We start from the raw sequence: 22,099 nt of genomic DNA on the forward strand, positions 1-22,099 counted from the left end.
TGAAGTAGTGACAGTGTGTACATGTTTTCAAAGCAGGAATATTGACGACAGGTTAGGGTAAGGTAGAATAAAATGGCATTTGGTAGTGCCAATTCAGTAATCACATAAATAGCCTTTAGAAAAAAATAGTAACAAACATTTACTGAGTGCTTACTGTGTGTTATATACTCTATTAAGCACTTTCCATGGCTTTTATCCATGTAATTTAATCCACACAATAATTCTAAAAGATTACTTTTTACTATGTATGTCACCCCAAACTAAGTTTAAGAAAGTCACTAAATGTTCTATTAATTGCTCTATTAGCATATTTTCCAGGAAATGATTGGGCCCCTAGATAACTCCTGCAGAAACCACTAAAGCAAACCAAAAAGAAAACAGGCTCAAACTGGTTAAGACAGCCATTATGAACTTAAGGTGACTGATAACTCATTGTAACAGTAAAATTCCCGCCTCTGAGAGTAGTTTGGACGCTATTTTCTGTACATGGCAGACATTTAGAAGCAGGACCTGCTGCTGCGCCTGCACCAACCTGACACCACCCCTTACATACTACACATACTGAGACAAAAATTTCCATCATGAATATGCATTAATTTGACAGGATAAAAGCACAGAGCCTCCCCAGTTTGGGAGCCATGGCTTTGGAAATGATCACCAGTGGGCTCCTTATTTGCTGCAAACAAATCTTGCTTTGTGTGGTGTAGACCCTGAGAAAGAAGATACCTGAAAAAGGGCTCCTGGTGGCTAAGGGGCTCGAATTTGACAATAGACCTTAATAGCCATTTCTAAATAGGGGCCTCTCCCCTAAGCTGTGCTTCAGGGAGAAGCTCCTGCTAAGCTGAACTGCTTTCCCGCACTGTGCTCCTGCCCTCTCAGCCAGTCCTTACAAAGGAGCTCCTGGAATTGTATTCAACCAATAGGACTGAGGCTCTCCCATCCAACTGGAGCTTCACCAACCAATCAGAGTGGCTCCACTCTGGCCAATCAGGACGGTGCTTTTTGGACCAATCAAACTGTGAAGGTTTGGAGTCCTCATTTGCATGAGGACACACCAATCAGGGGCCAGGGATGGGGACTTATCTCTATATACGTTAGCCCCCCCCCCCTTTGGAGAGTGTGCTTTTCTTTTCTTCTGGTGGCTGGTTTCCCCAAGTGGAGTGGAAAAACCAAAGGCATCCTTCCAGAGCAGAGCAGGCAGAGCAGAGCTGAGAGGGGCCTCACCCGGGGCTGCCTCACGACCATGCTGTTCCACAGCTGTGCTGCTTCATAATTGAGCCAGAACACTCTTGAGCTGTTTCCCCAGCTGTGCTGTATCATGATTGTTTGTACTGAATAAAGTTTCATTCTTGACTGCACCCAAAATTGGGGATTCCTGTTGGTGTTAAATTGGCACCAATGACCATCAGTTGACAGTGGTAACTACCCTTGGTGTACTGTCCCAAAACTTTTAAAATATATATTTATTGATTTCAGAGAGAGGAAGGGAGAGGGAGCAAGCAAGAGAGAAACATCACTGATGAGTCATCAATTGGCTACCTGCTGCATGCCCCCTATTAGGGATAGAGCCCACAGCCTAGGGAATGTGCCCTGACCAGGAATCCAATCTCGATCTCCTGGATCAAAGGTTCATGCTTAACCGCTGAGCCATGCCAGCTGGGCCGTCCAATCTTTGCCTCACCAAGAGGCTTACCTGTTCTCTGTTTGGTAGCATGTGTGTCATGCATTATTGGTAATTTCACTTTACAGATGGAGAAACTGAAGCATGGAGAGGTCTATCACTTAGGGTACAATCATGAAAGTAAAAACCACTCGATATTTCGAGCATTAATGGTATTTAGTACAGAGAATTAGGTGCTTAAAAGTCTTTGGCAGGACTGGAGGAGCCACTGTCACATTAGTTCTCATTTGTGCCACTGCTCCTGTGCTCCAGAGAATAGGGAAGTTGCTGTTGCTGCTGCTACTACTGCCACTCAGAGGCCAGAAAAGTTCAGAAAGCCACTGTCGATGGTCTTCTATCACAGCTGCCTTCTATCCGAGAGGCAGGGACTAGCAGGGAAGAGAACCAAAGCCCAATCCAAAAAAAACCACACAGGACAATAATTTGTGTCATTCTTCCACTTTCCAAATCTCAGGAAGTGCATCCCACTCAACAAAATGTAAACAAATCCAGAGCAGGGGCCATAAGGGCCCCCGAGGAATGTAGTCCCCTGGATTCCACTACTGCCTTAGGGAGAGCTGAGAAGGGTATGAGAACTAACATTAGTGTTAGTTTTCTGTTGTTGCTGTAACCAATTAACAACAAAGTGGCTTAAAACAACACCCACTTATCTCACAGTTCTATCAATCAGAAGCCCAGCGGACTCAGCTGTGGACTTTGTTTAGGGTCTCACAACCTGGGGAAGAATCGGCTTCCAGGCTTGCTCTGTGGGCAGAATTCATTTCTTTACACATCGTTTGCGGGTAGTTTTTATCGAGCGCTCTACTACCAGTCAACGTAAAATGTATAAATACGTTTCCCGCATACAATGTGTTTAGTGTGGTTTATATGTGGGTACTTTTATTCTCAAGCCAGCTCCCACAGGTAGATTCCTTCTCATGCTTCAGATCTCTAGGAAATTCCTTTCTGCTGTATCCCTATAACTTTTTTTATTTTGCCTTTAGTGAGTGGTTCATGTGATTACATTGGGCTCACCTGGAAAATCCAGAATAATTCCTCTGTCTTGAAGTCAGCTAATTAGCGACCTTCGTCACATCTACAAAGCCCCTTTTGCCATGTAATGCAATATGACCCTAAGACTAATGCCAGGGAACAAAGTTCACGGGAGTCAAAATTCTGCCTAGCACAGTCCTCACTGGAAGGAAACAACCAACAGGAAGCATTCCAACGGGAAAGACTAGGGGATTTGCTCAAGACCGTTCATGTTACTTGGCTTTATCAATTTTACTAATAATACCAAGTGTCTAAGTCTCTGTTACCCATGTATTTCTTAAAAAAAAAAAAAAATCAAATAGCAAATTGAGAGACTTCATAGTACTTCATGTGGTGTGTTAAGGAATTCATTTAAATAAACTGGACAAGTGCTTAGTTCAGCGCCAAGAACTCAATAAATCACATATTGTTGTTACTCCCATTTCAAAGGTAAGTCATTGTGGTTCGGAAAGGTGACCTAATTTGCCCAGGTCACAGCTAAGTGACCTAGCATGGCTTCCGGTGGCGATTGCCCAACTTCAAATGTGGACATACATTTAACACACTGCATGCAGTGAGCTTGGTTTACATACTTCCCAGTCAATTCTAATTATTCCTGTTATTTAAACGCCACACAAGATATCCTGTTACCCTAAAGAGACACGAGGTTTCAAGAGGCTGCTTACTATTGACTGAATAAAGTCCAAAGCCCTTATCTGGCTCCAGTTCACTCACAGCTGACCCTTGAACAACTTGGGTTTGAACTGCTGGGTCAACTGGACTCTGGTCAATTGAAAAAAACAAAACAAAAAACCTGCAGGTCAGTGGACCGAGGCCCTTCAGACCCGTGGCTCAGGGGTCCAAGGCAGCCGTCCTCCGCTCGCTCTCAACAACCCCCTGTAGGCCTTTCAATTATATCCGACATCATTTTCCGAAAGAAAAAATTGTGCGAAGACTGACACTGTTTGACATTTTTGCCAGTTTCCTTAGCGTTGGACAGACGACACCTAGATTCTCACATTCTGGAAAATTTCTATAGAACCCTCCTGAGACTAGGAGAACGAAAAAGGCAAATATCTTCCTGCTGCTAGGGAGGGAGCCCTGACCTTGCAGACCCCCCGGGCGGTATTTTGGCACCCCGCCGAGCCACAGTGTGTTAATTCGGTTAACGACCTAGACTCCTGGATTGCGGGGCCTTGTCTCCTTCATCTCCGAGCCGGTAGAGGCCGCAGTGCCCTCCGCCATGAGGGCTTTATCGCAGTAGCTGCCGGTTATAATTCCTGCCCGTAGCACAGAGAGAACTCCGCTACTCCTTAGGGCCCCGGAATCACCAACAGGAGGAGGGCCTGGCGGCAGGGCGGGTCTCAAGAACTCTGAGGAGCCCTAGGGTGGCAGGTCCCTGGGGCACCTGAGGAAACGCAAGAAAACACAACCAGGCCTGCGCCGCTCCCCTCAGTCGCAAAGTTTAAGGAGCTATGGAAAACTCTGTCATCAACCTAAGTGATATTTAAATGCAATACTTAAAATATCTGAATTGGTACGCTGCGGCCTGCCGGCGGTTACTTTTGTGAATAAAGTTTATCACGGATTTTCAGAAGACGTCCCAACCCTCGCTCGAATCCCTCGAAAGGGTTAGTTCCCGCGCTCGGTCGCTCCACTTGACCGTTAGGCCCGAAGGGCTGACGGGAAAAAGCGCTCAGGTACCAGAACTCTCCGCGCCCCTCAGACAACTTCCATCTCCACACCGCCCTTCGCCCCACCCACTCCACCCGGTCGTCTCTGATTGGCTGGGCTGTCCGCACGTTCGTGCTGCCATTGGCCCAGGCTCCATAGGGGTGGACCCAGGAAGGCTTAACCTCTGCCCAGCCCCCTCGGGAGCGTTACTGTGCGCGGCGGTGGCGGTTGGATGCGGTTGTGAGGAGAGAAACGGTAGGGGCGGCGTGGCGCCGCTGTAGGTACGTTGGGGCCGGACGCGAGCCCCGGGTGAGCGGCGGTTGGCCGCGGTGCCTGTTTTCCGGGCACCGCGAGCATCTCTGAGGGCCCGCCGAGGAGTCCTCGGCGCGCCGCGCGAGCAGAGGGCGGTTGCGGCTGGGCTAGCTGAGAGGCGCCCCCAGACGCGCCGGGGCTCCGAGCTGGCCGGGAAGACGCCGCGGAGGGCGAAAGGATGCGTCTTCACCCGGTTTCCGAGCCGGCCGCGGGTTAAGTGGGAGTTGTGTGTGGCTCCAGGTGTAGCGGTCCGGCGTGGGAGTCGGAACCGCGGAGGGACATCGCCCCGGGGGTTTCTACTTGTCCAGTAAGTAAAGCTTTGGGCTGTACTTGACTACTTTTAGGCGCTAGTGGATGAAATGTAGTCCCCAGCCCGAGTTTTTGTAATTGGTTCCCCAGTTTCCTTGAGTTGTTTTAATAATAGCTGAAGGATCTGGTGCCAGGACAGTTAGCTGGATTTCACCAGTCGGCGAGGAAGCGTTGCTTAATACATGTAGTTAGGGACTAGGCAATAGAACATCGGGAATAATATAAAATTCTGAGCAATATGCAAGATGCCTTTGTTAATGAAGGAACCTGGAGCACAACCGTGTAATGTGCACCTGTTGAGCTGCCCAGGCTAGGGATGCTATAATTTAACGTTGAAAGCTGGGTACAAAGATGATCTTTAACAGAGAAGTTCATATTTGTAAATTGGGGGCGTGGGGAGGGAGGATAAAAAAGACCGTTTCCTTATCATCCCTTCCCCATCTCCTTTCCCCAGTTTCCACAAGTTCAAGAATGTGCCCAGTACAGAGGAAGCCATTCTTTTGCTTTGTCTCTCGAAAACCTTGCTATACTTGAAATCTGACTTTTACTTTTCCATGTCGCTCTGTTGAGGATGACGTTTCTAACATAAGCCGGCACAGGTTGCTTGTTTTATGACAAACCAGGTGTTTGCTTGCTTGCTTGCTTGTTTTTGGCTTATACCCAGCAGAGGTTTATTTCTCACCGTTCTGGAGGCTCGAAGTACCAAGATCAAGGCGCCAGCAGATTTGCTGTCTGGTGAGAGCCTGCTTTCTAATACATGACCAGCTAGTTTTCATTGCTCTGAAATCTTAGGAGTGGTTAAGATCTAGAAGAATTACATCATACCCACTTAAACAGACTGATTTTCTAGACTGGGACTTAATACTCTTTTCATTATGAATATATTGTCATATATGCACTTGGAAATGACCTGCAACATAACTATTTGCAGAACAACTGGGGAAGAACATTCAAGATAGATAATTTATATCTCAGGAAAGCTATTTAAAATGTAAAAATTAAGCATATGAATGAAGGACTAATTACACTGAATTAAGCTTTTGTGATTTATGCAGCCTTAGTTTACCCTTCAATTGATTTTTTACAAATGTTGAATCTGACCCTACTCAAATTAGTCTACTTCACTCTCAGTCTTAATCTGCAGATTTATACAGACCACATCCTAAGATTGACTTCTGCCTCAACAGAAATGCATGAACAGTGTCCTTTTGGAAATGCTTTGAGTCTTTTAAGAACTGGTGTACTTAGATACACCAGTATTGACCCTTGTATTTTACCTCATCAATTTCACTGTACTTCCTGCTACTTAATATCTTTAATTCTGGCATGAAAATATTGCACCATCCCTGCATCTTTGCCTGTGCATATCATGTATATCATGTAGTTCTCTTTTAGTGTGTGTATAGATGTATTTCATTTGATGTAATCAAATTTTAAGTAACATTGGGTAGTTGTTAAAAATGAAAATAAACTTTATAACGTTAAATGCACAAGCGTATTAGTTCTCATTAAATTGAGTGAGATTATATTAAATATAAAATACAAAGAGCCATATTCTTCTAATTCTGTCTCATATTCTTACATTATTTAAATACTCTGTTCTCTGAGGCTTTATTAAACTTCAGCCCCTACTTTTAAAGTGCATTACTTACCTCTCTTCAGCTTAACCAGTAAGTAGGACAGAAAGATTGTAGTCAGGCAATAATGAGGAGAAATCACCACCATTCTCTGGGTAGGGCAGATATAATTTGAATTTTTGAACTCCTACTTAAATTGCAGAAGATTAAGGGATCTATATATGAAGATCTTTCTAAACTTAATCATTAATTATATTGAGATGTTAGAGGTGGTCTCTGTGCCCTGGGTTCTTGTCTTGCTTGTAGGAAAGAGTTCAAACAAGAGATAACAAATAGCGAAAGCAGGCAAGAGTTTTATTTGCAGAAAAGAGTTTTATTTGCAGAAAAGGAGTACACTCAGATGGCCTGAGCGGGCATCTCAGTTGGACAAAACCGAACCAAGTGCCCTGCTCACTTGGGAGTTCAGAGAATTTATACCCCTTAGGTTGATACCCCTAAGCAAGAAATACTAGGCAAAAAATATGTATCTACTTAAGCTTCAAGACTGCCTTACCTGGATACTGTGCTGTGCTATCAGACCACATCCTAGAGGAGGTTTTAAATCTGCCCCTCTGTCGTTCTTGGGTCTGCTGTTTTTGTGGTGGTGGTTTGGGTGGGGGGTTGGTTAGTTCTGGTTTGTCAGGTCTCTCACTATCCCCTCCAGGCCCCAACTACCTCTTCTAGCCCATGTCTATCTGGCTGCCTACTCTAACAGAGACACTGTATGTATCTACTAAATGTGGTACTTTTGAGGCTCTACAGTGTGTAGTGCTGCCGATATGAAATAGCTTATGGGATGGCTATGGCAAAAGTTGGTGATGCTTTTTGTTAAGGAAAGAATAACCTTGGGTGGCTTTGCAGGGGTTTCTTTTTAAGTTGAGTATTCATTTAAGCAGCACTTAATGTGAAATTCAGATAAGTAGTTTTCTTGGAGGAAGGCTTTCTTGAAGAGGCCATCTTTAAACCTGACTTTGAAGGATTGGAGAAAAAGGGAAAATGTTGATACATGGCAGTTTGATGAATTTGAAAAGTGAAGGCTAGGTTTATAGGAAATTAGATAAAATTTGATGGCTTCAGAAGAAACAAAATATAAGAAAAATAATACAATCATGATAATCCATCTGGTTATATAGAGAATATTTGCCTATAACAAAAGTATTGATTTAACTACAGATGTGATGGAAAAGGAGTATAAGGTGCAGAAAAGAGCTAAATCCTTGATAATGACTGATTTGTAATTCAAGAAATATGGCTGTGAACATTAGTTTAAAATATTGAGATTTAGCCCTGGCCAGTGGCTCAGTTAGTTGGAGTGTTGTCCGTACACCAAAGGTCACTTTGTTGACCATTATATATCCCTTAAGGTAAACCCTGTCTCTTAATACCTTATCAGATTTGTACTTGTATTAATATATTTCTTTGAGTCTTAAGATCATGAGTTCAAATACTGGCTCTGATCTGTTTCCTTGAATAAGTTAATATAACCTACCTTAGATCAAGTTTTCTTTTTTAATCCTCATCTGAGGATATTTTTTCCATTGCTTTTCAGAGAGAGTGGAAGACAGAGAGAAACATAGATGTGAGAGAGAGACATTGATTGGTTGCCTCTCGCATGCCCTCCTGACTGGGGTCAGGGATCAAGCCTGCAACCAAGGTACATGCCCTTGGCTAGAATCAAACCTGGGACCCTTCAGTCCACAGACTTTTGCCCTAACCACTGAGCAAAACCGGCTAGGGCTCAAGTTTTCTTAAGTTTTTACTTTTTAGAAAAAGTAACCATAAAAAATTTGGTTCAGTGGATTTTAGAAAAATATAACAAGAATTGCCCTTTATTTCATGTTTATAATGTATTAAATACTATCTGAGCAGGAAGCATTATTAGAGATAGAGATATTTCATTAATGAGGAAAACCCATACACCACCAGGAATAGAATAGACTCAATCAAACCCAGTGATTGAATCAAAAGAACTAGACATATCTATGGTCATAGTGGGCCAGCCATAACATTGCTGTTTAATAGCTGGAAGATTGTGAACAGCACAGCTAAGAAATTTGAACTTGTCATTGACATACACTGTATCCATATTAGAATACATGTTCTGTTCAAGTATATAGAGCTTTTGGAAAAACTGACCATGAAGCTAGCCTCAAATATTACAGGATTGAAATCATTCAGAGGATATTCTGATTACAGTGGAATTAAGCTAATTTTCAACAACAAAAATATAGGAAATCTACAGTTACTTAGAAATTAATATATTTCTAAATAATCTACAGATGAAAGAAGAAATCACAATGGAAATTAGAAAATATTGGTAATTACAACAGAGTTTATCAAAATATGTGGGGTTCAACTACAGAGGAAAATTTATAGCTTTAAGTGCAAAATTAGAAAAAGGACTGAAAATTAGACATGAGTTTTCATCTCAAGCCCAATGAAAATGGAATTGGAATGATGAAAGGGAACACTACATACAGTATAAAGTAAGCAAAGCCAAAAGTCAGTGCTTTGAAAGTATTTGATTAAATGGGTAAATTTATAGTAGTAATAATCAAGAAAAAGAAAAGCTCATCAAGAATAAAAAAGCATTATGGATCTTGCATATATTACAATAATATTTGAAAACCTTTATAAAGAATATTTGAAAACCTTTATAAATTTGAAATCCTGTTGGAAAATTTGCTATTGTGCTGAAATGTAAAAACAACTAAAATTAACAGAAGAAAACAATATGGAAAATACAAATGGTCCTGTATCTATTTTTTAAAATTTAATCATAATTTGAAGACCTTTATCACTAAGTTAACTCCAAACCCAGATGGCATTATGGTGAATTATTTCTAACACTTAAGGAAGAATTATACCATTTGCAAACACATACTCTTTAGATGATAGAAAAAAGACTTCCCAGTTTGTTTTATGAGGCCAGCATAGCCTTGATACCAAAACTTCGTAAAGGAATTTTACAGACTCGTCTTTCTCGTAACATCAATACAAAAGCCCTAAGCAAAATGTTAGAAAATTGAATGCAGGAACATGGAAAATAAGAAAAGGATTATCATGACTAAGTGATGTTTATTCCAGGAATATGGTAGATTTCATATTTTAAAATAAGAGAAAATATTCCTAGAGATAAAGAGGTACATTTTATAATAAAAGTGTCAAGTTATAACAATTAAATACATATGTACACCTAATAACATCACCAAGATATATGAAGCAAATAGTATTGGCAAGAATTGAAGGGAGAAATAAACATTTTAACAATAATAGTTGGAGACTTCAATACAGGTTCACTCATTTTCATAATAAATTGGAAACTAGGTAGAAGATCAGTAAGAAAATACTTGAATAACACTATGAACCAATTAGACCACGGAGACATCTTCTGAACACTCAACCAAACGGCGGAATACATTCTTCTCAAATGTATAGAACAATCTGTAATATAGGCCTTATGCGAGGTCATAAAAGAAACCAACAAATTTAAAAGGATTTAAATATAACAAAATACATTCTCTGACCACAGTGGAATGAAATTCGAGTTCAATACCAGCATAAATTGTAAGAAATTTACAACTATGTGGAAATTAAACACAAATAATGAATTATTCAAAGAAGAAACCACAAGGGAAGTTACAAAATACTTCAAGATGAATGAAAATGAAGGCATAGCAAAATTTTGGGATGCAGTTAAAAGTTTTTAGAAGGAAATTTGTAGTGATAAGTCCTATATATTAAAAAAGATCTGCCCTGGCCGGTGTGGCTCAGTTGGGTGGCATCCCATGCACTGAAAGGTTGCCAGTTTGATTGCCAGTCAGGGCACATGCCCAGGTTGTGTGCTCAATCCCTGTAGGGGGCGTGCAGGGGGCAGCCGATTGATGTTTCGCTCACACAGTGATGTTTCTTCCTGTTCCTCTCTTCCTCTCTCTCTAAAAGTCAATTAAAAAAACCTTTTTAAAAAGAGATCTCAAATCAATAACCAAACTTTTAACCTAATACAAAGAAGAGCAAACTAAGCCTAACTCAGCAGAATGAGAGAAATAGTAAAGATTAGAGTGGAAATTAATAAAATCAAGAAAGAAAAAAATAACAAAAATCAAGGGAACCAAAATGTTTTTCAAAATGATCAACAAAATTGAGAAACCTTTACTTAGGCTGACCATTAAAAAGACTTATATTAGTGAAATCAGGAATGAAAGAGGGAGCATTATTACTGACTTTCCAAAAGCTAAAAGGATTATAAGAGAATACTATAGAACAATTCACTTGTATATCAATAAATTAAATAGATGGTATAGAGATAAAAGAGAAAATCTAAACAGTCCCATAACAAGTAAACAGATTGAATTAGAAAACAAAAGCCCAGTATCAGATGGCTTTATTGTTGAATTCTCCCATACATTTAAAAGCATGAATCCTTTACAGATTCTTTCAGGAAGTTGAAGAAAAGGAAGGAACACTTCTCTAATCATTCTGTGAGGTCAGTATTATCTTGATAAAGTCAGTGACATCACAAGAAAAGGAAACTACAGTATAATATCTCATTCGTATAGATACAAAAAAAAATCAACAAAATATTAGCAAATCCAGTCCAGCAACACAAAGGATTATACATCATGGCCTAGTGGGATTTATCTGAGGAATGCAAGGTTGGTTTTACATCCAGAAATACGTTATTGTAATGTACCATATCAATAGAATAGAGAGCAAAGAAAGACATATGGTCATGTTACTAGATGCCGAAAAAGCATTTTCTGTTAAAATTCAATATTCCTCCATGAAAAAAAACCATTCAACAAAGCAGATATCACTTGGAAATTACTTAAGATGATAAAGGTCATCAGTAAAAATTTCATAGCTAACATCATACATAATAGTTAAAGACTGAAGGTTTTCCCCCTAAATCAAGAACTAGACAAAGTTTGCCCACTCTTCCCACTTATATTCTACATTGAATAGGACAGTTATGCAAACATGAAATAGAAGGCACTAACATTGGAAAGGAAGAAATAAGATTTGACAGATGAAATTATTTCATGTCTAGAAAATCATGAGGAATCTACAAAAACTAGAGATTAAAAATAAGGTCAGCAATGTTGCATGACAAAAGATCAATATTCAGAATGCTACTGTATTTTCATATCGTTGTAATGAACAATCCAAAAATGAAATGAAGTTTGATTCACAATAGTATCAAATAGAAGTGCAAAGCTTAAATTCTAAAAACTACAAAATATTATTGAAAGAAATTAAAGATCTAAATAAATGGAAAGACATCCCATGTTCATGGATCAGAATACTTGATTGAATTAAGGTAGCAGTGCTCCCTAAATTGATCTATAGATTCAACACAATCCCTTCAAACTCCCACCTGGCTTCTTTGCAGAAATTGTTAATCTAATCCTAAAATTTAAATAGATGTTCAAGAAAATCAAAATTGCCAGAACAATCTTCAAGATGAAGAACTAGAGAACTCAAACATCCTGAATTCAAAACTTAGCAGAAAGCTACAATAATCAAGAATGTGGTACTGGCATAAGGCTAGACCTTATACATCAGTGGGATGAAATTGAGAATCCAGAAATGAACCTTCACATTTTTAGTCAATTGGCTTTTTACAAGATTTCCAAAACAATTCGGTGGGAGAGGGAATGGCCTTTTCAATTGGTGCTGGAACAATTATATATCTGTGCAAAAGAATACCATCAAGAAATTGAGGCCCTGAAAAAGTAAACAAGTGGAATTACATCAAACTAAAAAGCTGCTGTACAGCAAAAGGAATCATCCTCAAAATACAATGGGACTCCACGATATGGGAGAACATATTTGCCAAGAATATACATGTTATTTGGGGTTAATTTCCAAAATATACAAAGAACTCATACAACTCAACAAGAGGAAGACAATGCAATTAAAAAATGGGCAAAGGACCTTAGACACTTCTCCAAAGGGGACATACAGAAGGCCAAGAGACATATGAAAAAATGCTCAATGTCACTAATCAGAGAGGCAAATTAAAACCACAATGAGGTATCACTTCACACCTATCAGAATGGCTACCATCAACAAATGACAAGTGCTGGCAAGGGTGTGGAGAAAGGGGAACCCTAATACACTGCTGGTGGGAATGCAGACTGGTGCAGCCACTATGGAAAACTGTGGAGTGTCCTCAAAAATTTAAAAATGAAACTGCCATTTGACCCAGTGATCCCACTTCAAGGAATATATACTAAGAATCCCGAAACACCAATCAGAAAGAATATATGCATCCCTATGTTCATAGCAGCATTATTTACATTAGCTAAGATCTGGAAACAGCCCAAATGTCCATCAGTAGATGAGTGGATAAAAAAGCTGTGGGACATTTACACCATGGAATACTATGTGGCTGTAAAGAAGGATCTCTTACTCTTTGGGACAGCATGGAAGGCCTGAAGATTGTTATGCTAACCGAAATAAGCCAGGCAGAGAAAGACAAGTATCACATGATCTCACTTATATGTGGAATCTAAAGAACAAAATAAATGGATGAACAAGATAGGGCCACATACATGGAAGCATTAAACAGACTGACAGATCTCAGAGGGAAGGCAGGAGGGCAGAAAGAAATTAACCAAAGAATTTATAAGCATGTATGAAATGCCCACGGACAGAGATGATAGGTGAAGGCCTGGGGTGAGGTGGGAGATGGGTGGAGGGGGCCAAAGGGGGGGAAAATGGGAGATAAGTGTAATACAATAAAGTAAATTTAAAACAAGGAAATTGAAACCATGGCCGGGTAGCTCAGTTGGTTAAAGCATCATCCTGATAAGCCAAAGTTGCAGGTTCAATCTCCAGTCATGGTACATACAAGAAGCAACCAATGAATGCATAAGTGGAACAACAAATCAATGTTTCTCTTTCCCTCTCTCTATCCCTCCTTCCCCTCCCTTCCCCATCTCCCTTCCTCTCTAAAACTGAATTTTTAAAATATAAATTGAAAAGACACCCACCGAATGTGATTAAAAGTGTGCAAATCATATCAGATAAGGGTCTTAAATCTAGAATATGAAAAGATATATAACCTAATTTTAAAGTGGGCAAATGATTTGTATAGATATTTCTCCAAAGAAGAAGTGGCCAATAAGCATAGATACTCAACATCATTAGCCAAGAGGGACCTGCAAATCAAAATGACAGTGAGGTGCCATAGCACTCATACCAAGGTGGTTGTACTGAAAAAGATAATGAGTATTGATGAAGAGGTATTAAAATTGGATTCCTTATATACTTCTGATGTGAATATAAATTGGTCTAGACCCTTTAGAAAATAATCTGACTGTTCCTCAAAAGGTTAAATATAGGGTTATTGTATGACTCAGCAATTCCATCCTTAGGAATATACCCAAGGGAAATTAAAGCATATGTTTGCTCAAAAATATGTATGTCAATGTTTATAGCAGCATTATTCATAATAGCTATATTTGTTTTTATAGCAGAATGTTAATCCCAAAGTTATTCTTGAATGTATATATAATGTAAAAGTAAGCTAAAATCTGGGATATAAAATTCTAAATTCAATGAAAAAAGACACAAAAAGGGGTAACAAGAGGAAGGAAAAAATTTTTAGGTGTAAAGTATACTCAAATAATATTGTTTCACTCTTGACCTCAATGGTTAATGAAATGTTGGCTGAAGAATACTTTTAGAAAAATCTTTAAATATACTAGAGTCCATGGAATTGTAAAGAATATGTAGACCTTAAAAAATAAAAAGGACATTTTCATATTAAAGTAATATTGAGGCCTGGCCAGTGTTGCTCAGTGGTTGAACATCGACCTATGATACAGAAGATTGCTGGTTCAATTCCTGGTCAGGGCACATGCCCAGGTTGTAGGCTCAATCCCCAGTAGGGGGTGTGCAGGAGGCAGCTGATCAATGACTCTGTTATCATTGATGTTTCTATCTCTTTCCCCCTTCCTTTCTCTGAAGTCAATAAAGACATTTTTAAAAATTTTAAATAATATTGAGCTAACATAAAAAATAAAACAGCAACAAAGTTGTAAAAGTCAAAAGGCATAAAAACAAATGTCACACTAGCTGGTTTTGCCCAGTGGATAGAGCTTCAGCCTGTGGCCTAAAGGGTCACGGGTTCAATTCTGGTCAAGGGAACTTTGGTTGCAGGCTCCGATCCCTGCCCTGGTCTGGGCTTGTGCAAGAGGCAGCCAATTGATGTGTCTCTCTGTCCTCCTCCTTTCCACTCTCTGAAAAATCAATGGAAAAAATATCCTCAGGTGAGGATTAATGAAAAAAAAAGTCAATTAAAGCTTTAATATGCAATTTACAATAAATGTAATTGGATTAAATTTTATTAAAAGATTCATTAGGTTATTTTCCAAAAGTTTTAAGAGAGACATCTAAAACAAATTGCTGGGATGGGCAATACTATATTCAACAGCAGTTATATCATTAAGTAAAATACAATGAAAGTGATAGGTTAGATTTTAGTTTTAAAGTTTAATATTAACAGGATATTATACATCTGAAGGAAAAATGAAACTTGATGCCTTTCCCTATATGTTAAAATCAATTCTAGATGGATTAAGCACTTAAATTATAAAAGACAAATCTTTAAAATTTGAGAAAATATAGATGACTTATCTTACTAGCCTTTTGCTACAGGACAGTACTATGATTCATATGATTTCTGTGAAATGTGTCTTATTTGACAGCAAAGGATTTAAGCTGGTTGAGAAGAGTAGTTCTGGCGATGCCAGGGATCCCCCAATTAGACTAAGTTGTTGCTTTTTTTTTTCCCTCTTAGTATTTAATTAACTTTCAATCTCTCTACAACATGTAGACTGTTCCTTTACCTTTTAGGCAGTTTCTTAACTTCCCAGAGCCTTTTACTGATAGTTTTACTTTCACTAAATATTTTAATACAGAGGTTTTCCAGGTAAAGTACCTCTACTCAGGCTGCAAACTGTTAGGACCAATTATTTCATGTTGTTTATAAATTTTAAGAGTAATTCACTCTGAGCAGGCATTGCTGTTACAGGCATACCTCGTTTTGTTTTGCTTTGCTTTGCTTTATTGTGAAGGTGTGTGGAAACTCTGCATCAAGGAACTCTGTCAAAATGATTTCCCATCAGCATTTGTTCACTTTGCGTCTCTGTCACATTTTAGTAATTCTCATGATATTTCGAACTTTTTCATTATTGTATATGTTATAGTGATTTGTGATCTTTGATGTTTCTATTGTAATTGTTTTGGGGGCACCATGAACTGCACCCATGTAAGATGGAAAACTTAATTGATAAACGTGCATTCTGGTTGCTCCATTGACCAGCTTTTCTGTCTCTCTCTCATTGGTCCTCCCTATTTTCTGAGACACAGCGATATTGGAATTAGGCCAGTTAACACTGCAGTGGCCTTGAAGTGTTCAAGTGAAAGGAAAAGTTACATGCCTCTCACTTTAAATCAAAACCAAGAAATGATTAAGCTTACTGAAGAAAGCATATCAAAAGCCAAGACAGGCTGAAAGCTAGGCCTCCTGTGCCAAATAGTTACCCAAGTTGTGAATGCAAAGGAAAAAATCTTGAAGGAAATTAAAAGTCCAATTCTAGTGAACACATGAGTGATAAGAAAGCAGTGCAGCATTATTGCTGGTATGGACAAAGTTTTAGTGATCTGGATAGAAGATCAAACCAGCCACAACATTCCCTTAAGATAAGGAGTAATTCAGAGCATTGCCCTAACTCTCTTCAATTCTGTGAAGGCTGAGAAAGGCAAGGAGGCTGCAGAAGAAAAGTTTGAAGCTAGCAGAGGTTGGTTCATGAGATATAAGGAAAGAAGCCAGGTCCATAACATAAAAGTGCAAGGTGAAGCAGCCAAGTACTGATGTCGAAGCTGCAGCAATTCATCCAGAAGATATAGCTATGAGAATTAATAAAGGTTACTACACTAAACAACAAATATTCCATGTATATGTAGCAGTCTTATATTGGAAGAAGATGCCATCTAGGACTTTTATAGCTAGAGAGAAGTCAATGCCTGATTTCAAGGCTTCAAAGGACAGGCTTACTCTCTTGTCAGGGGCTAATGCAGCTGGTGGCTTGAAATTGAAGCCGGTGCTTATTTACCATTTTGGAAATGCTACTGACCTTAAGAATTATGCTAAATCTACTCTGCATGTGCTCTATAAGTGGAACAATAAAGCCTGGATGACAACACATCTCCTTATGACATAGTTTACTGAATATTTTAAGCCCACTGTTGAGGATTGCTCAAAAAAAGAATTCCTTTCAAAAATATTACTACTAATTGACAATGCACCTGCCTGGTCACCCAAGACCTCTGATGGACATGTACAATGAGGTTAATGTTATTTTCATGCCTGCAAATACGGCATCTATTCTTTAGTCCAGGGATTAAGGAGTAATTTCTACTTTCAGGTCTTATTATGTAAGAAATATATTTCATAAGGCTATAGCTGCAATAGATAGACTCCTCTAATGGATCTGGACTTCAATTGAAAACTTCCTGGAAAGGGTTCACCATTTAAAATGCCATTAAGAATATTTATGATTCATGGGAAGAGATCAAAATATAAACATTAACCCTGGCTGGTGTGGCTCAGTTGGAGCATTGTCTCGTGCACCAAAGGGTCATGGGTTTGATTCCCAGTCGGGACAGATACCCAGGTTGTGGGTTCAAGCCCTGGTCCGGGTGTTTACGGGAGGCAACCAATTGATGTTTTCTTTCTCACATCAATGTTTCTTACTTTCCCTCTCTCCCTCTCTAAAATCAAAACATTATCAGGTGAGGATTAAAATATATATATTTTTAATATATTTTATTAACAGAAATTTGGAATAGTTGATTCCAACCCTCATGGATAACTTTCAGGGGTTCAAGACTTCAGTTGAGGAAATAGCAAGGGAACTAGGATTAAAAATGGAACTTGAAGATGTGGCTGGATTGCTTCAATCTCACGATAAAACTTTAATGGATGAGTTGTTTCTTTTGGATTAGCAAAGAAAGTGGTTTCTTGAGATGGAATCTACTCCTGCTGAGTATGCTGTAAAGATGTTGAAATGACAACAAAGGATTTAGAATAGTACATAAAATTAGTTGGTGCTGGGTTTCAGAGGATTTACTCCAATTTTGAAAGAAGTTCTATGGGTAAAATGGTATGAAACAGCATCACATGCTACAGAGAAATCATTGATAAAAGGATAAGTCAATCAATGCAGCAAACCTAATTGTTGTTCTATTTTAAGAAATTGCCACAGTCACATCATCCTTCAGCAGTCACCACCCTGATAAGTCAGCAGCTGTCAATTTTGGGGCAAGACCCTACACCAGCAAAAGGTTTACAACCCACTGAAGGCTCAAGTAATGGTTAGCAATTTTTCGCAACAAGGTATTTCTTAGATATGTACACTTTTTTAACATAATGCTATCATATGCATGCTTACTACACTACATTATAGGGTAAACAGAACTTTTATATGCACTGGGAAAACAAAAAATTCATGTGACTAATTATTGTGATATTTGTTTTATTGTGGTTGTCTGGAACCAAACTTTAAATATGTTCATGATAAGTCTGTATATATATTCCCTCTGAGATTTTCATTCCTATTATATATTTTTATTATTGTACTGCTGTGGTACAGCTCCAGGCCCTCAGCCTGCACCAGAAGAAGGTTTCTCTACCACCAGTAGACCTCACTATTTCACACTTTACCATGGGGTTGGGAAGGATTTCTCAAAGAAGAGAGATTAAGCTTTAGCCATAAAAGGAAAAAAAAAAATAGGTAAATTTGTTTATATTAAAGTTAGGAGGAACAAGGTCAAGCCACATAACAAAGGAGATACCTGTAACTCAGTATAACAAAGGATTGACTAAGGATTGTTAGATATAATCTATTAAGTTCTATAAAAAAATTAAATGAGAGAAGACCACCCAATAGAAAAAAATGAGCAACCCATAACCAGGAATTTTTCAGACGAGGAAACATGTATCACCAATAAATATTAAAAGATGGTAGTAATATTCTACCTGATAACTGGCTCAAGAATGTAAGCACAGGACTTATCAGAGGAGAAGTAAAAATAGTACTAAAACATGAAAAAGAAACAAAGATGATAGTAATTAGGGGAATGCAAATTATAACAGTGAGATAAACATCTATATCCAAGTACATTGGTAAAAGTTAACTCTGGCAATACCAACGACTCAAGAGGATGTAAATAGGATAGTGGTAACTCTTACACATTGTCCATAGGATTGTAAATTGGTACAACTGTTTTGGAAAATAATTGGCTATCCCCAAAATTTGAATATTTGTATACCTTATTGCTACCCAACAAATCCAATCAAGAAATGCTTACAATCAGGAGCAAGACTGGGATGCCTACTATTGGTACTGTTATTCACAGTAGTATGGACATCCTAGTCAGAGCAATCAGGCAAAAAAGGAAATGAGAGGCATCCATATTGTAAATGAAGTAAAACTATTTGCAGGTGATATGACTATATGTAGAAAACTCAAAAGACTCCACCAAAAGACTTAGAAACAATAAAAAGATACATTAAAGTTTCATGGTACAAAACCAATATACAAAAATCCATCCATTATGTTCCTAACACTAACAATGAGATATCAGAAGTGAAATGAAGAAAACAACCCTATTTACAGTTGCAACAAAATGGATAAAATACCTAGAAATAAACTTAAAGTAGGTGAAGGACCTGTACACTGAAAACTATAAGACATTATTGAAAGAAATTGAAGAAAGACACAAAGAAATGCAAAGATATTTTATGCTCATGGATTGGAAGAAATCACATTGTGAAGTGGCCATATTACCTAAAATAATATACAGATTTAATGCAGCCTCCATCAAAATCCCAATGACATTTTTATAGAAATAGAACAAAAAAATCCTCAAGTTTGCAGGGAATGACAAGGAATCCAAATAGTCAAAGCAATCCTGACCAAAAAAAGAACAAAGTCAGAAGTATCACATCCCTGACTTCAAACTATGTTACAAAGCTACAATGAAACAGTATGGTATTGGTAGAAAATACACCAATAGAACAGAATTAGAGCCCCCAAATAAATGGGCAGCTATTTTTTGACACAGGAGCCCAAAAAAATGGAGAAAGGAAAGTCTCTTCAATAAATGGCATTGGGAAATCTAGAAAGCCACATGCAAAAGAATGAAACTAGACTGCTATCTGACACCATACAAAAATATTAACTAAAAATGGATTAAAGACTTGGGTGTAAGACCTGAAACAATAAAATACAGTCAAACCTTGGTTCTCGAATGTCTTCCATCTCAAACAGTTTGGTTCTCAACCAAGTTGTTCATGGAAAAAAATGTCTCAGTTAGTGAACAAAACTTCAGTTCTTGACCTGACAACCCTTTCATGCTGATACCTGTATGATCAGTTACACGTCTCTCAGGTGACAAAGGAGCAAATGCAGGAGTATGTGTCAGTTTACTGCTAAACCTCGCATTGTTAACATTTCAGGAAATTGCTGTGAATATTTTCATGTTTTTTAGCTTTTGTTGCTGTTTATTATTAAATACATACACTAAGTCACCGTGGGTCCTAAGAAGGTTGTTGCTAGCAACAAAATGAAAAGTTATGAAAACAACAATAGAGCTTAAAAAAAGAAGTAATTGCAAAGTGTGATAGAGGTGTTCACGTGTCTGATCTGGCCATGGAGTATGGCTTGGTGAAATTGATGATTAGCATAATTTTAAAATATAAAGAGACCATCAAGAGTGTTGATGTTGCTAAGGGTGTGAAATTGCTCTGGAAATAATGATCACAGGCAACTAAAGAGGTAGAAAAATTGTTGATTTAGATAAACGAAAAACAGCCAGTGATAGCACTTCGGAGACAATGTGTGAAAAAGGAAAGATGCTTCATGCTGACCTACTGAAAGACACCCCTGGAACAGGTGCTGAAAGTGATTCATTAAAGGCAAGTAGGAGTGGTTTGATAAATTTAAGGAAAGAAGTAGCATTCATAGTGTAGTGAGGCATGGGGAGGCTGACAGTTCTAATAGAGTAGCTGCTGATAATTTTGTGACAGAGTTTCAAGAATACTAGGTGCCGGGGATTTTGTTTCCCAACAGGTGTTTAATTGTGATGAGACAGGTCTCTTCTGGAAGAAAATGCCAGAGGACCTACATCACACAGGAGGAGAAGTCATTGCCAGAACACAAGCCAGTGTCAGGCTGACCTTATTGTTGCGTGGTAATGTGAGTGGGGACTTTAAATTGAAGCCTCTACTCATCTACCATTGTGAACACCTGTGAGTTTTCAAGAAAAATAGTCATGAAAAACAAGTTGAATGTGATGTGGAGGGCTAATAGCAAAATTTGGGTAGCCAGGCAATTTTTAATTGAGTGGATTCATGAAGTGTTTGCCCCAAGTATAAAGAAATACCTCCGGGAAATAGAACTGCCACTCAGAGCACTTCTTGTAATGGACAGTGCTCCTGTTTGGTGACCAAGTGGGTGCAGGAGTACAGCTTCATCACTGTTAGGTTCTTGCCACCTAACACAACTCTTCTCATCCAGCCCATGGGCCAGCAGGTCATTTCTGATTTTAAGAAACTACGCAGATTTACTATTTCAGAGGTATTTTGAGGTGACCTCAAACTAATTTAATCCTCAGGGAGTTCTGGAAGGAACAGTTTAAGATTTTCACCTGCTTGAGGCTCATAGACAAAGCATGGGGGGCAGTGTCTTCCAAGACCATGCAATCAGCCTGGAAGAAATTGTGACCTGAGTGTTGCTGAAGGAGACTTTGAGGGCTGTGAGAATGAGCCTATCTCTGCTATGGAGGATATTGCATCTCTGGGCAAGTCCATGGGCTTGGAGGTGGATGATGATGACCTGGGGGAGTTGGGGGAGGACTGCAGCACTGAGCTGACCACCAAGGAGCTCCAGGACCTTGAGAGGGAGCAGCAACAGACGACAGCTGAGGAGCTCTGTTCAGAGGAGCGAGGAGGGAAGGAAGGAGGATATTCCTACTTCACTAATCTAGGAAATGCTTGGGAAATCAGGAGAAATGCAAAGGTTTATTGAGAACTATCACCCTGACAAAAGAAGTAGCAAACCATGTGATATACTTGTTCATAACAGTGCAGTGTTTCATTTCACAGGCAAAAACAAACGCATTTGGATAGGTTTTTAGTGAGACAGAGGCCGAGTGAGCCTGAAGCAAGTTCCAGTGGAGCAAAGAGACAAAGAAAGAATCCAGGAGAACAGCTACCTGACGTTTTATGGAAGGGGCTCCCAAACAATAAAATATCCCCATCCTACCTCTCCATAGTCATGAATAGCTCTCTACATTAAAGGTAAGTTCTAGTAGATGCATAAATTTTCATTGTTTACTATACATTTCATTTCCTTTGTGTTAAATTTTCACATATTTCATGTCCTTTTTGTTTTTAAAGTATTTATAAATTAAACAGTAC

The 22,099-nt window shown here is 38.8% G+C and overlaps 1 protein-coding gene across 1 annotated transcript in view; it reads left to right on the top strand.

Annotated features, from left to right (window-relative positions):
• The first annotated feature begins 4,590 nt into the window (after positions 1-4,590).
• Positions 4,591-22,099, top strand: part of ATF7IP2 (activating transcription factor 7 interacting protein 2) — a 67,477-nt gene continuing 49,968 nt past the window's right edge. The window contains exon 1 of the mRNA XM_081132286.1: positions 4,591-4,647. The gene's annotated coding sequence lies outside the window, so the exon portion shown is untranslated. The remainder of the gene's footprint in view (positions 4,648-22,099) is intronic.

The sequence above is a fragment of the Miniopterus schreibersii genome (assembly GCF_964146895.1).
Source record: "Miniopterus schreibersii genome assembly, chromosome: 3".
Taxonomy (NCBI): domain Eukaryota; kingdom Metazoa; phylum Chordata; class Mammalia; order Chiroptera; family Miniopteridae; genus Miniopterus; species Miniopterus schreibersii.